A 14,221-nucleotide genomic window follows, 5' to 3' on the forward strand; every position below is an offset into this window, starting at 1 on the left:
CTCATTTGAAAGGCACTAGTACCAGCCTCCCTCGCAGATGGTGTTTCTCCTGTCATTTGGTATGCAGAATTTCAGGCTCCAAATTCATTTTCTTCCCACTCTGAAAACAATTTCCACCTATGGTGTGCTGTATCACACTCTGTCTGCATGGCACTCCACTGAGCTGATCCAAGTAGGGTCCTTTTTCAATATTAATTTGCACTAGCTTTTCATCCGTCCTTATTTGTGTATCTTCATCATGGAAAGAAATGGTGAACATGGTATATGCTATTTATTGGGGGAGGGGTTGCAACAATGCCCATTTCAGGAGAAAGCACAGAGGTGAAAAATAAGCATGACAGCTTGATGCTGATTAAGAGTGTACCAGAGCAACTCTTTCAGGAACAGTTAATCCTTAAGAAAATATTGCTCTAGGAGCTTAGGAAGCAATCGGAGACAAACTGAGTATTACCACTTGTGCTTTCGAATTGTGTGTCATACAGAAGGAGCTGTCTCTGTCCCCATTGTGCAGCTGGCATTTGGGAAATCATCCATTTATTCTGTCACATAAATGCCATTTCTTCATTTTTGCTGCAATGCTCGGATGGCATGGTTCACCGCCATGCCTCCATTTCAATAGGATGCTGTATTTAGAGGATGTGTTTTTGTTTTTAAGCTTCTGCCACACTGGACCAAACATCTCTGAGCTCCTGTAGAATGCCTTGTAGAATGATATACCGTATTTTTCCCTCTATTACACGCAGATTTTTTCTCCTAAAAAGTAAGGGGAAATGTCTGTGCGTGTTATTGAGCGAATGTGTGGTCCCTGGAGCTGACAAGCGCGAGTGAAGGCAAAAATCAGGCAAATATCAAATCGTCCGGAGAAGGGAGGAAAGTAGGAAGCTGCTGCTTTCCTGCATTCTGCCTCAGGGTCTTACTGCCCACCCGCTTCTGTTTCCTTACTGTGTTTGCTCAAACGGAACAAAGAGCAGAGAAAACCCCTCCCCTCCAGGCAAGCAGAGCGTCCTTCCTTCTAATTCCTCTCCGTGCGTCTGGGACTCGAAGGCAACATGAAGGTTGGGGGGGGGAGAGAGAGAGAGAGAGAGAGAGAGCTGGCTGGCTTGTGGGGGGGGACTTTTGCCTTCCTTTCCTCCCTCCGGTAAAACCCCTCTCCTGCATTCTTAGCCAGCTGCTTCTCTGCACACCCCTCTCCTTGTCACGTCTATGTTTTTCCTTCCCTCCCTACTTAAAACGTGGTTCCAATCACGGATCCACATGGATCCTCAGGATCTTTGCATTGAGTCACCCCAAATTCACCATCAGATCACATAGCAATGATCTGATGCAAAAACAGGGCTGCAATGGTGCAAAAACATGGTTACAAAGCACGGATCCACATGGATCCTCAGGATCTTTGCATTGGGTCACCCCAAATTCACCATCAGATCACATAGCATGTCCATGGCTACAGCCTGCACCAAAAAAATCACGCACCCACTGTTGCCTGGGGCTGCAATGGTACAAAAACGTGGTTACAAAGCATGGATCCACATGGATCCTCAGGATTATTGCATTGGGTCACCCCAAATTCACCATCAGATCACATAGCATGTCCATGGCTACAGCCTGCACCAAAAAAATCACGCACCCACTGTTGCCTGGGGCTGCAATGGTGCAAAAACGTGGTTACAAAGCATGGATCCACATGGATCCTCAGGATCTTTGCATTGGGCTACCCCAAACTCACCGTCAAATCACATGTCTGTGGCCGCAGCATGAAGCACAAAAATGATACATCCACTGTTTCATTCAGAATTTTTTTTTCTTGTTTTCCTCCTCTAAAAACTATGTGCGTGTTATGGTCAGGTGCGTGTTATCGAGCAAAAAATACGGTATTCCTTTGGGTGGAATGTGCTCTTTCCCCACCTCCCAATAAAGGGTACCTTTCTCCTTTACCCATACTGAACACTAGAAGCTGAGCACACACACCATGGGCCCCTCAGTAATTTCTTAGTGTCTGCACAGTAATAGACCACAAGCAGAAAAACCACAGACATATTAGACAGGGCAGCTAGAGTTCTGTTCCCTGCCTCCCACCCATGGCTCACTCTTCTACACTGATGGTGCCAGGCGCTGAGATACATGTGGTTCTGGAAACCAGGAAGGAAGGAAGGAAGGAAGGAAGGAAGGAAGGAAGGAAGGAAGGAAGGACCTTGTATGTTCTCAGTGGTCAATAGTGGTATGGAGCTATGGAACCCCTGCACCTGACACCAGCAGTGGTGCTGCTTACCCAGACAGGATAAGAGGTTAGGACTGCATGGGTGCACTGGTGGAGGTGCTTTATTAGTGATGGCAGTCCAACCAGTCCATCTGACCTGGCTGTTTCCCCATTCCAGCCCTGTCCGGGTAAACAGCAGCAATGTCAGTGCTGGGAGGGAGGTTCTTCATCTCATGTCCCACCATGCGAAACAGCTGCTGAAACCATAAACACCAGCAATCCTCAATGGAGCAATTTTTGGGTACGACTTGTGCATGCTTGTCTTTTGCTGTCCTATGCTTAAGTCATTACCCAGGGCAGGGAAAAACTAGTCAGATGTGCGAGCATTTACTTCTGAATACTATTAGCATATTCATAATCAACGTATCTCTGGAATGTATTTCACACCTTCACATAATCTAATGGTAAAGGTCACTTTTTATGCATTTTCCATATCAATGACTGGTTCTATTTGAGATTATGGTTAGCATTTGCATTGTTCTTTGTGTATATCCTTTTGTAAAGAATTTATTTTATTTGTTCATTTCATTTCTTTGATATATTTTTAACTCAACCTTCATTGCAGAGTATTCCCAGGGCAGGATACAATAATATAAATCAAAAACAAAGCGTCTGAACTGCAGTCATTGAAGAAACAAAGGGCTTTGCTATTCATTAACATGAACTAACTTCCTAAAGTGTAATTATGTATGTGGGTGGGTTAATCAAAAGTGTTTTATTTATCTGAATTATCACATCTGTTTTGTGTGCTTTATACTTACTAATTGAATAAAAAGGCTTGTTTACTATCTGCAGCAAGTTCTGAGTTCAGAGCTAAATAACCTAATAATAATACATTAACATTTATTATCCAGATTATTTTGTTTCTGCCAGTGTTAGGATGTGATGGACTCAAGGTAACGTGTGTGTGTGTGTTGTGTAGGTGTATGCTGTTTATTAATCTTTCATAGGAACTCTATTCCAAAGAGAATGTTATGTAAGGATATATTCAACTATATTTTTTGGAAAGTTGTTCATTTGCCTGTTCTCTATGCATTTGGACTGTCTGTCCCCTATGCTTCAGATATCATAATCAAATTTTGCATGATGGGTCCTCAGATCAAAGAGCAGATTTTCATCTATGTTTGGATTCAGCTTTCAAAACTGCTCTGACTTTTTGGGTTTCTTAGAATTCCTTAGCAAGGCAATGTCTGAGGTTGCTTGTACTTTGTAATAGGAACCACCTTTTAAAGGACAACGCCCTCCCCCTGAACACACACATCATACTGGCATCCTTTATGTCTTTGCATTGGATATTATATTTTACATATAGGTAAAACCATAGAATCTTAGAGCTGGAAAGAATCTTGAAGGTCACCCTAGTCCAACTAGCTTCTCAATGCAGGAATATTGCAAGTAAAGCAGTTCTGGCAGATGGCTGTCCGGGAAAGTTCTGCTAATGTTTAGCTGCAATCTGCTTCCTTGAAATGTCTACTCTTTACATCTCCCATCTTCCACATGACAGCTCTTCTGATATTATTTCGAGGCTACTTTCCCTGTTATCTTCCCCCAGGATTTTCAGCTGTTCCTCAAAAGACTTGGTATCCAGATTGCTATATTTCTCAATTTGTTGTTGTTTAGTCATTTAGTCATGTCTGACTCTTCGTGACCCCATGGACCAGAGCACGCCAGACACTTCTGTCTTCCACTGCCTCCCGCAGTTTGGTCAAACTCATGTTTGTAGCTTCGAGAACACTGTCCACCCATCTTGTCCTCTGTCGTCCCCTTCTCCTTGTGCCCTCAATCTTTCCCAACATCAGGGTCTTTTCCAGGGAGTCTTCTCTTCTCATGAGGCGGCCAAAGTATTGGAGCCTCAGCTTCACGATCTTTCTCAATAGCATGGTGCATTGATACTAGACAAGACCTCCGTTCAAATGTTAATTTGGCTATAAATCTCACTGGGTCACCTTGGGCTTCTCAGCCTAATCTACTTAACAGGGTTGTTGGAAGGGACTGTGTGTGGTATTCCACTTCTTGGGTGACTGGGGTGATTTAAAAAAACTCAACTCAATTTTAAAACAAAAAAAGAGATTCATAGTACAGCCATTGCAACCATGTTTGTATGTCTAAAATGGGGGATATTTTTCTGTGCCCTTGCTCTACCATAAAGTTACCAGATGACCTTTATTTGAGAAGTGTCCTTTACTTCACAGTATGAAACAGAATATAACGAGTCCTTTCATTCCGGACATCACAGCTTTGAAGTCTCCTTTCCCTTTGAATTGGACTGCAAGCTGTCAGTTCAGAGATCAAACCTGGACCTTTAAAAGCTCCCACCTCCTCTTATACCGGAAACTACTGAAGACAGGGGAAGAGGGGAGGTGAGAGGACTGGGAGCCTACTTTGCAGGGTTAGTTGGAAAGTGAAAGGTATGGGCTGACTCTTTCTGCATGGATTGAGAGCCACCCAATTTTGACAGAAATATGAGAGAGGAATACTTCTAAGATAATTATGCATACCTCCTCGCAATCATAAAAACCAGACTTCCTCAACCTCAGCCCTCCAGGTGTTTTGAGACTACAATTCCCAGCATCCCTGACCACTGGTCATCCTAGTTTTTATCCCTTTAAACAACCAGGTGTGGCAGGTATCCTTGTCTTGCTTATGAGCTAAAAATGTGTCCATGAGAAAGGGATTTGTTCCAAAATCTGTCAGGCCTGGAATAAATTGCATTTCAAGCAACTAGAGAACCCTGCTCCTTTCTTGCCATGAAACCTTATGCCGCATTAAATGTTTTCGTCTTCTTAGAGTACAGGTGTAACAAACTTTAAAAAGTGTCAACGAGACATGACATGATTTGTTCCAAATCCAAAAAATAAATAAAGCTTCATGCCTTCCTCATTCACAGTTGGGGTGAACAACTATAACTTTCTTTTTCTGTTTCACAGACATTTGTTGGCACATTAGCCCATTCTGAGTGGTAAAGGCTGCCAAATTACAGACAAAATACCCAAAGTGTTTGTGCTTCACACCTTTAAAGTTATTATTTTAAAATATGAAATTGTCCAACTTTTTTTTAGCAGAATTTGATGAAATTTTCAGGAATACTAGCCTTTTCTGTGGGATGAATCCCACCAATTTTCACAGGATAGTTGCAGCCTTGGCAGTCTTTAAAGTTTGGGAGATGTTAAAACTGTATTTTATGGGCAATTTGTATGAAAATACCATACATCACAGATGTAACTCAGGGTAAGAAACCTTCCAAATAACAGTCAATTAGATTGCTGTGTGTGTGTCTTTGGCCTTTAAAGTTGCTTTTAGGGGGAATTTCTAAAAGGGATTTGATTCTCTTCTGGTATCTTTGTGACCAACAATTTTATTATGAAAACGGCATGTATTGTAGAAGTGCTACTGGGAAGGTAATTTACTTTTTATTTTATTTTTAGAACAATAGGTGCAAGGGCTAGGCAGTTGCAATGAATGGGAAGGGGAAGAAAGCAGCTTCAGGCTGATGTTCTCCTCAGTTGGCACCAAAAGTCACATAAACAAAATGCCAAGCTAATTTGACAGGAATGGATGTGCAGGCATGTGACACAGAGGCAGAAGGACTTGAATGTCCAGCATTTCCAAGCAAGCACTACCAGCAGAACAACCAAGGGCACAGAAAAGATAAGAACCAGGTGATACATTACTTAGACATCCCTTCCACAAAGCATTGTGATTGGAGAGCCCTGGAAAAGCAAAGGTAGATCTGCCGGGTCACAAAAAGAGCTGTCTCTGCCCCCTCTTCCCACCCTGGCATTTTCATTATATAGTGTGTTTGGGGGGATATGCAGAAAAACTGTGTACAATTTCTAACATCCAAATCTGCAAACTGCCCCAAATCACTTTGGAGGTCTCAGCTTCAGTTTGGGGCACTTTAGAGAGATTCTTCTTCAGCTCAAACTAGCCCCCAAACTGTCGAAAGCAGCCTGTTTCGATTTAGGATTCATCTGAATTCACTGCACACTCCAATTCTTATGATCTTTGCAATCTTATGTCCTCTTGCAAAGAGTCTGGTAAGAAGAAAGGCCTATTCTGCTCTAGAGTAAGTAGCGCTATAGTAGACCGAGGTGGAAAATCCAGGAGAAAAAGATGCTATACAATCAGTTTCTGTATGTATGGGAGAGAGATTTGATTCACTTCACATTTAAAGATGAGCTTCCCACTTTTGCACTTCCCAAAACAATACAAGAACTAAAACACAACAGTCTTTCAAAATTCACCCTGAATTTTGCAACGCAGTTTTCCAGCCAGGATATGGGTACAAAAATGCATATACAAAAGTAAAGTGATCACAAAAATGCATATAGTAGTGAAACTAAGAAACAAAACTGCATTATATTTAGTGAAATTGCCTTGCAAAAAAATGTGCATGTTGGACACAATTGGATACAAATCTGTGTATATTAGGATAATTTCACACTAAAATGCTGGTCAATTTTCATGAGGACTTTTTTAAAATTGCAAACTGATATGGAATACTGAATTTAAGAATGGAAAAATGAAAAGATTTACCCATCTCTGGTTGCTTCTGCACATCACACGTGAGAATTGTTTTAGTTGGCAGAAGGAGGAGAAAATTGTTATTGGCTGCAATCCCAGATCTCTTTTCCCAACCACCCAACAAGGTCATCAGCTAGGCTGGGAAGCCTGGTCTTCTGGTTTCCTGGGCTGGATCACCTCTAAATAATAGGGCTGAAATTAATATTTCTAATTGTGCTTCAAAAAAGAAAGGGGAAAACCATACAAGTGTTAGGTTTCTGTTGTACCACTGTGCAGTGCTTGGAGCCACAAGGCTCTGTTTGCATTCCAGACTGTTGTAAGTCTCACGGGAGACGGGCTACGGATGTTGATGTTACTGGTTTCCTGTTTCTTTATCCCAGTTGGTTCTCTGTCTCACAGAGAGAGGATGTATATTCTTTCAGACCTGCAAATTAGATGTAAGTCTTCAGTGATCTCCTCCTCTTTCTTAGGAGAAAAGTGGCCTATGGTGAACAAGTGTTCCTCCAATTCTTGGTCAGAGCCTTCAGAGAGGCCTTAGCACTCTTGAAATCCTCTGAATCATCTGATGATACAACTGGTGCCTAAGGTGTCAGAATTACTCGATGTTGCAGGAAGCTAGTCTGCAAAACACAGTGGCAGAAATTGCAGAGCAGCTGTTAGTAGAAGGAAAGGTTTGAGGGATTCCCTTTGGCATTGCTGTTCCAGGAGCACAGTGAATGTGAGAATTAATTAATCCAATTCTGAACTGGAGCTATCATTTTCAGAACGCCACTTGTAGTCAGTAGGTCAGCATCTCCGAAAGGTGGGCCCAAAGAAACAAAGCAAATGCAATCTGCATAAGTATCTGTTTATTAACAATGAGAAGCTGTTCATTAAATGGCACTTTTAATGCATCGGTTCACTTGAAGTAAATCAGCTCTCCACAGAATAACAGCGGCAGCCTCCTTTACTCAGTGATACTGCACATCCTGTCATATTTTGTGTGTGTCTTTTTTCAAAAACCTGTTATTAATTTTAGATTATAGCAAGATCAAGAGAATTCTTTCTTCTAAACCACTGTAACATAAAGAACACCGGCTACCAGTCTCTTAATTAAAAGGTAATTTTAATGAACTGCCTTTCATTATTACAACAATTCATGTTATGCAGATTATACTAGTTCAGCTTCTTAGCAGATGGCACTTAAATACTTCATTCTGCAATGAAGACAATACCTAAATGCCTAGGGATCTGGGTGGAAATTAACTAATCAATTTAGATAGTGTACTCTGTTTGTAACAGTGCATCTCCTGAGTGAAATGTAAGCATCTACCCTTGCGACTATTTACATTTTAATTTTTTGGGGGAAAAAGGAATGATAACAAGAGCCATTTCAGGGCATAACCAGTCATACCTGAGATGTGGAATTTTCCACACAGGCAATTTGCAGTGATGTTTGATTGAATCCTCTATATGAGAAGTCTTCAACAAATGCATTTCCATCCATCCTCAGCTGGATCCTCGATGTACTATTGATGCCTCCCTTTTAAAAGTTTGTGTTTAGTGTAGCTTTTTTGAACCTCGTATGAGATAAGATAGTGTTCTGCTTAGCTGTGGGAGAATTTATGTATAGCAAATATGAAATTTGTGGCATGTTGTGCATTGCAGGAAAATACAGTGGTACCTCGCAAGACGAATGCCTCGTAAGACGAAAAACTCGCAAGACGAATGTGTTTTTCGTTTTTTGAGTTGCTTCGCAAGACGAATTTCCCTATGGGCTTGCTTTGCAAGACGAAAACGTCTTGCAAGTTTGTTTCCTTTTTCTTAAAACCGTTAATACCCAGGGTGCATTGCTTGAAGAGGTGCAGTTCCATGCTTCGCAAGACGAAAAATTCGCAGAACGAATTAATTTCATCTTGCGAGGCACCACTGTACGATGAAAATGAGCCACAGATGGTATTTAACACCTGCCAAACTAGTGAAAATGTTTTAAAAAGAAAAAGGTAAATGTTGGAAATGCAAGGAAGCAGAGGGATTCTTTTTCCATATGTGATGGTCCTGCAAAGTAATCAGCGAATTTTGGGAAATAATTTATAATGAATTATTTTTTTAAAAAAAAATTAAAAAACCCTCCCCCCCCCAAAAGCCTGAGGCATTCCTCTTGGGGATGTTAACAACAGAAGTCCCTAAGAAACAAAATAACTTTATTATTATATGCCACCACTGTGGCTAAAGTCTTATTGGCACAAAGGTGGAGAATAAGTACAGTACCCACAAAGGAAGAGTGGCAGTTTAAAATGCTTGAATATGCTGAATTGGCAGGTATAAAAAAAGGTAAGAGAAATAGATGACAAAGAATATCAGGAGGATTGGAAAATGTTTATTGAATATTTTAAGAACCAGTATAAACAAGTAAATAACCTAGCAGGTCTTGAGTAAATCCAGCAGAATGGAAGTTAACAGAAATTAACAGAGAAAGAACTTTGAAGACTAAAAAAAAACCTGGAATACACAATGTAATAGAAAAAGAAAGGAACCAGGAAAATGATGGAAGGGAAGTCGCCAGACCTTTAAATTGTATGTTGAGATTGACATGAAAGTTCTACAACCGGGGAGTGGAGGGAAGGGGATTGTGGGCTGTGTTGTTTTTCCTTTATGTTTCTGTATTAAAATTTTTTAAAAAATAAAAAATTAAGTGTCAGGGAACTGCCATCGGAGCCAGAGGCAGAGGCAGGCTCCAGAGCGATGCTGGAGAGGAGCCCAGCAGGGGGAGAGGCAGCCCATCTGCTGGGGAAGGAAATCAGCGTAACACCAGGGGTGAAGGGGGGCAGATGGGGGAATCGGCGAGAGGGCTCCAGGACTCTTCACCAGAGACCAGCGGGGAGAGCACGGGTCCTCCGCTGCCCACACCCACCCTGCGCAGAAGACTTCCACGCAGGGAGAGTAGGCAGAGACTTGGCGTCAAAGAACTTCTTTGCTGGAAGAAGTTCAAGAAACGCCCACTGACGGATTCTGCCAGCGACTGAAACAGCCACGAAGTGAAGGGCTGTCCAGACAGAAAGGGTTTAACCAGGTAACCTAGCCAGGAGTGCCGGCAACTTACGCACGAGCAACCCCTATAACCATTACATTAAGTGTGCTGCTTTAGGCAGTAAATATAAGAGAGTGGCAGATTTGGGTGTTTATGCGTGGGTTTGTTTTGTTTTTTAGAGATAGACAAATGGTACAACTCCTTCCTATTTGAATACCAGCATATGGGATATGATCCCATTTCTCTGCAATTGATTGGCCATATTGAACTGGGAGTGCTTGTAGATATAACTTCACTGTGCAGATGATCTATTTGGTGAAGGCAATGGCAAGGCAAAAACCTGAAGCCCTATTATCCATGCAACTTGAATGTACCTGCGAGCCACCTGCCATTGCTAACCCATCTCTTTTCCTAGTTACCTGCTCTTCAGCAAACTCTGGAGCTGGGCCTGAATGTCAACTAGTGTGGCCACATGTAAATTTATATGTAAATTTCTATAACATAAATAGAAACATGATGGGTTATGTCCACCATGCAAGTCATACTTGGTGCAGACCCATGGAAACAAATGGATTTTAGTCCATTGATTTCAGTGAAGAAGAAGAAGAAGAGTTTGGATTTGATATCCCACTTTATCATTACCCTAAGGAGTCTCAAAGCGGCTAACAATCTCCTTTCCTTTCCTCCCCCACAACAAACACTCTGTGAGGTGAGTGGGGCTGAGAGACTTCAGAGAAGTGTGACTAGCCCAAGGTCACCCAGCAGCTGCATGTGGAGGAGCGGAGACGCAAACCCGGTTCACCAGATTACGAGTCTACCACTCTTAACCACTACACCACACTGACTCTGAGTATGGGTCTACTCTGAGTATGATTAACTTATATATCACCCAGTACATGTTACCAAAGTGAGCAGGCGACCTGCACACCTGCTTAGTCTGCTGTCCAGGTAGTAATTGTTGATGAGCAACTCTAAGGCCCTTGTTTTCTCCCTTCCTATAGGTCCTTATTTTAAACCTAGGCTTGGAACAGACAGCCCCTCAACAGAGGACGGTGTTCTGAAATTAGGACATGTGGCCAGCCACATGTCTATCGCTGTTCTCACTTATGCAACTTCCCTTCCCATCTGATGTTCTGTCCCCACTTCCCATTAATGAGTATGACAGTGCTCAAGAAAAGCTATTCATTTTCTTTCTCACATATTGAACCTTTCATTCTGAGGTTACTGCAAATTGATTTTGAAGTATTGAATTACAAGACCAGTTATGCATCTTCAGACTGGAAGCAGTGGAATATTTTTCTCCACGACTTCTTAGGAAATGGTTGATATGAGTGAGGTTAAATAGGCCAACTCTTTTCAGGTTAGAACACTGTTTTAATTGGGCAGGCCACATTCTTTCTTAAATAATAAAAAGGAAGGTGATTTTAGATGTGATAATCTTTGCCAAGACAGACAACAAGTAAGTGGAAGAGACTTACCTTTCCTGGAACTTGTTATTCACAAGTTAACGACTGCTCGTCTGGCTGAAGATTGCAATTACTTGAAAGATCCCCATTTCCTCTACTAAAAGGCAAGAGCACCTCATGACAGAACAGTTTCTATCTGACCAAACAAATTATGTGGTGAGGCAGTGGTTTAATTTTGGGAGAAACAAGATGGGGATTTCCATACTTGGGAAAACCACAGCCCACAGAAAGAAGAAAGATTATTCTTATATTGAATTGGGGTGACGTACAGCAGTTGACCGAGCATGTATTCCAATTGAGACCATGTCCTTTTCTATCTAATCCCAATTTCAGACTTTACATTTATATATCAGATTCCTACAATTCTAGGAAGAAAAACCCAGTGTTTTTTTAAAATCTTGGAATTTATTCATGCGGTGAAATCCTATATATGTCTGTCTGCTCTCATAAATAATCCCTACTGAGCTCATTGAGATTTAGTAACATTGTAGCCTTAATGAAAGTTTCTTTTTCTTCCACTCAAAAATACATTTGAAGATTACTACTTTGGGATGCAAAAGCCATATGGCATTTTGAGGAAAAGATCTGTAACCAGGACATTAGATTACTGATCATTTCTTTTTTGCAATTCTTATCTACAAAATCCATGTGGATTTGGTTATCAACAATAACATTTTCATGTGCACTCATGTATAAAGAAAAAATTTTTTTCAGTAGCACCTTAAAGACCAACTAAGTTAGTTCTTGGTATGAGCTTTCGTGTGCATGCACACTTCTTCAGATACAGACCAACACGGCTACCTTTCTGTAACTGTCATGTATAAAGGTAAAGGTACCCCTGACCGTTAGCTCCAGTTGCAGACGACTCTGGGGTTGCGCGCTCATCTCGCTTTATAGGCCAAGGGAGCTGGCATTTGTCCAGAGACAGCTTCCAGATCATGTGGCCAGCATGACTAAGCCGCTTCTGGCGAACCAGAGCAGTGCACAGAAACGCTGTTTACCTTCCCACCAGAGCAGTACCTATTTATCTACTTGCACTTTGACGTGCTTTTGAATTGCTAGGTGGGCAGGAGCTGGGACTGAACAAGCGGAGCTCGAACCACGACCTTCTGATCGGCAAGCCCTAGGCTCTGTGGTTTGGACCACAGTGCCACCAGCATCCCTCACTCCTGTATACTGCACCACAATTTGCCATGCCACAAATATTTATAAAATAGTTACTTCAAATCAATGTTAGAAGTTCATATTTCTGGACTCAGACATACAAACTGGAACATAAGAAGAAGCCTGTTGGATCAGTCCAGAGGCCCATCTAGTCCAGCAACCTGTTCTCACAGTGGCTACTCAGATATCTGTGGGAAACCTGCAAACAGGGCCTCAGTACAGAGCACCTTCCCCCTCCTGCAGTGACGATGGAGGCAGAGCGTAGCCATTGTGGCTACAAACTGGTAGTGCCCCAGGTGCAGGCTGCTGAAATGGCCAAGGGGCGGACCTGAGGGAAGACTTCCCACTCTGTCGGCTCTGTCCCTGGCACAGCATCCCAGCTTGCATCCCCATTGGCCAAAGCAGGGTGCAGGCTAGGATCCAGCTCCTGGTAGGCAACGGGGGCTTATGCCCCCACCGCCTATCCGGAAGGGCACTGAAGCCATGGCTCCCTTGTCAGGACCCCAGTGGAGCCTCTGCTGTCCTGCAATGCCGCCGCACCTAAAGGGGTGAGCAGACTTATCCTACACGAACTTGTCTAATCCTTTGTAAAGCCATCCAAGTTGGTGGCTTCAATGCCTCTCAGCGACTGCTCCCAGCAGCTTAATATAGCTTGTTAATAGAATTGGAGTTGAGATCTTGCCCTGCTGCACCCCATAACATAGCCGTCAATAGACCAAAACTCACTCATCCAATGCAGTCCAGAGAGTCCCAAAGGTAGGGCTGGAACTCCCCATTCCCTGGTGCTGGTCCAGGAGGATACCACGGTCAGAAGCTATCACGAGATCAAGAAGCAGAGACAAAGTCACATCCCACCTGCCCCACCCTCTGCAAAAAGTCTTCCACCAAGGTTTTAAAATCTACTGTTGAATGAAGAATGGGCATTGAAGGCCCGTAGCTCAGTGGCAGAGCATCTGCTTTGCATGGAGGAGGTGCCAGGTTCAATCCCCGGTATCTCCAGGTAGGGCTGGGAGAGATCTGAAATCATGGAGAACTGTTGCCAGTCAAGGTAGGCAATACTGAGCTAGATGGACCAGTGGCTTAATTAAGCTTCCTACATTTCCATTCCTAAATGATTAAAAGTGCCCTACGCATTTTCACAATGTGCCAGCAGTACTGAAAGGAAATGAAGGAATAAACTATTCCTGCAAGTTTTGAGACTACTCAGAACTTGCACTCAGTTCAGAGCAGCCTCCCTGCAACACGATAGCATTCAGCTTATTAAGGCCCAGTTAGAAATTCTGAAGGCATGAGCCAAATTGCCACTAAAAATAATTTATTAATCCTATGTCTTCTGGTACTTGACATTTTACATGCTGAGACGGAAAGATCTTAATTAGGAGCTGCTGAGATCTTACTAAGCATTCGATCTGCTGGATTTCACTGAAGCTACACATAAAAAAATAAAAAAATGTTTGATTGCTGACTACCGGAGGAGACGAATTGGAATGTGTCACTTGCTCATTAAATCTGTCTCATTTCCACACAGTGGGTGTTCTGCTCTTCCATGCTGGTCACTCACATTTTCTCAGATACCCGGGATGCTAGCAAAAGAATAACCACAAATGCGAAAGTAGGCAGATCAAGGGCTTACACCCCTCATGATTGTTTACCAGGTATTTTCAAGGTGTAATGAGAATTTCAGTCGGGGGGGGGGATACAATTAGGGCACAATCTACCAGTGGGGGACAAGCCATTTGGGTGAATGGGGTACTGCCTCACCAACCTCAGTCTGCCATCAGCAAGCTCCCAACTGCCTGC

Source organism: Podarcis raffonei, chromosome 5, assembly GCF_027172205.1.
Source record: "Podarcis raffonei isolate rPodRaf1 chromosome 5, rPodRaf1.pri, whole genome shotgun sequence".
In the NCBI taxonomy this organism is placed as follows: Eukaryota; Metazoa; Chordata; class Lepidosauria; order Squamata; family Lacertidae; genus Podarcis; species Podarcis raffonei.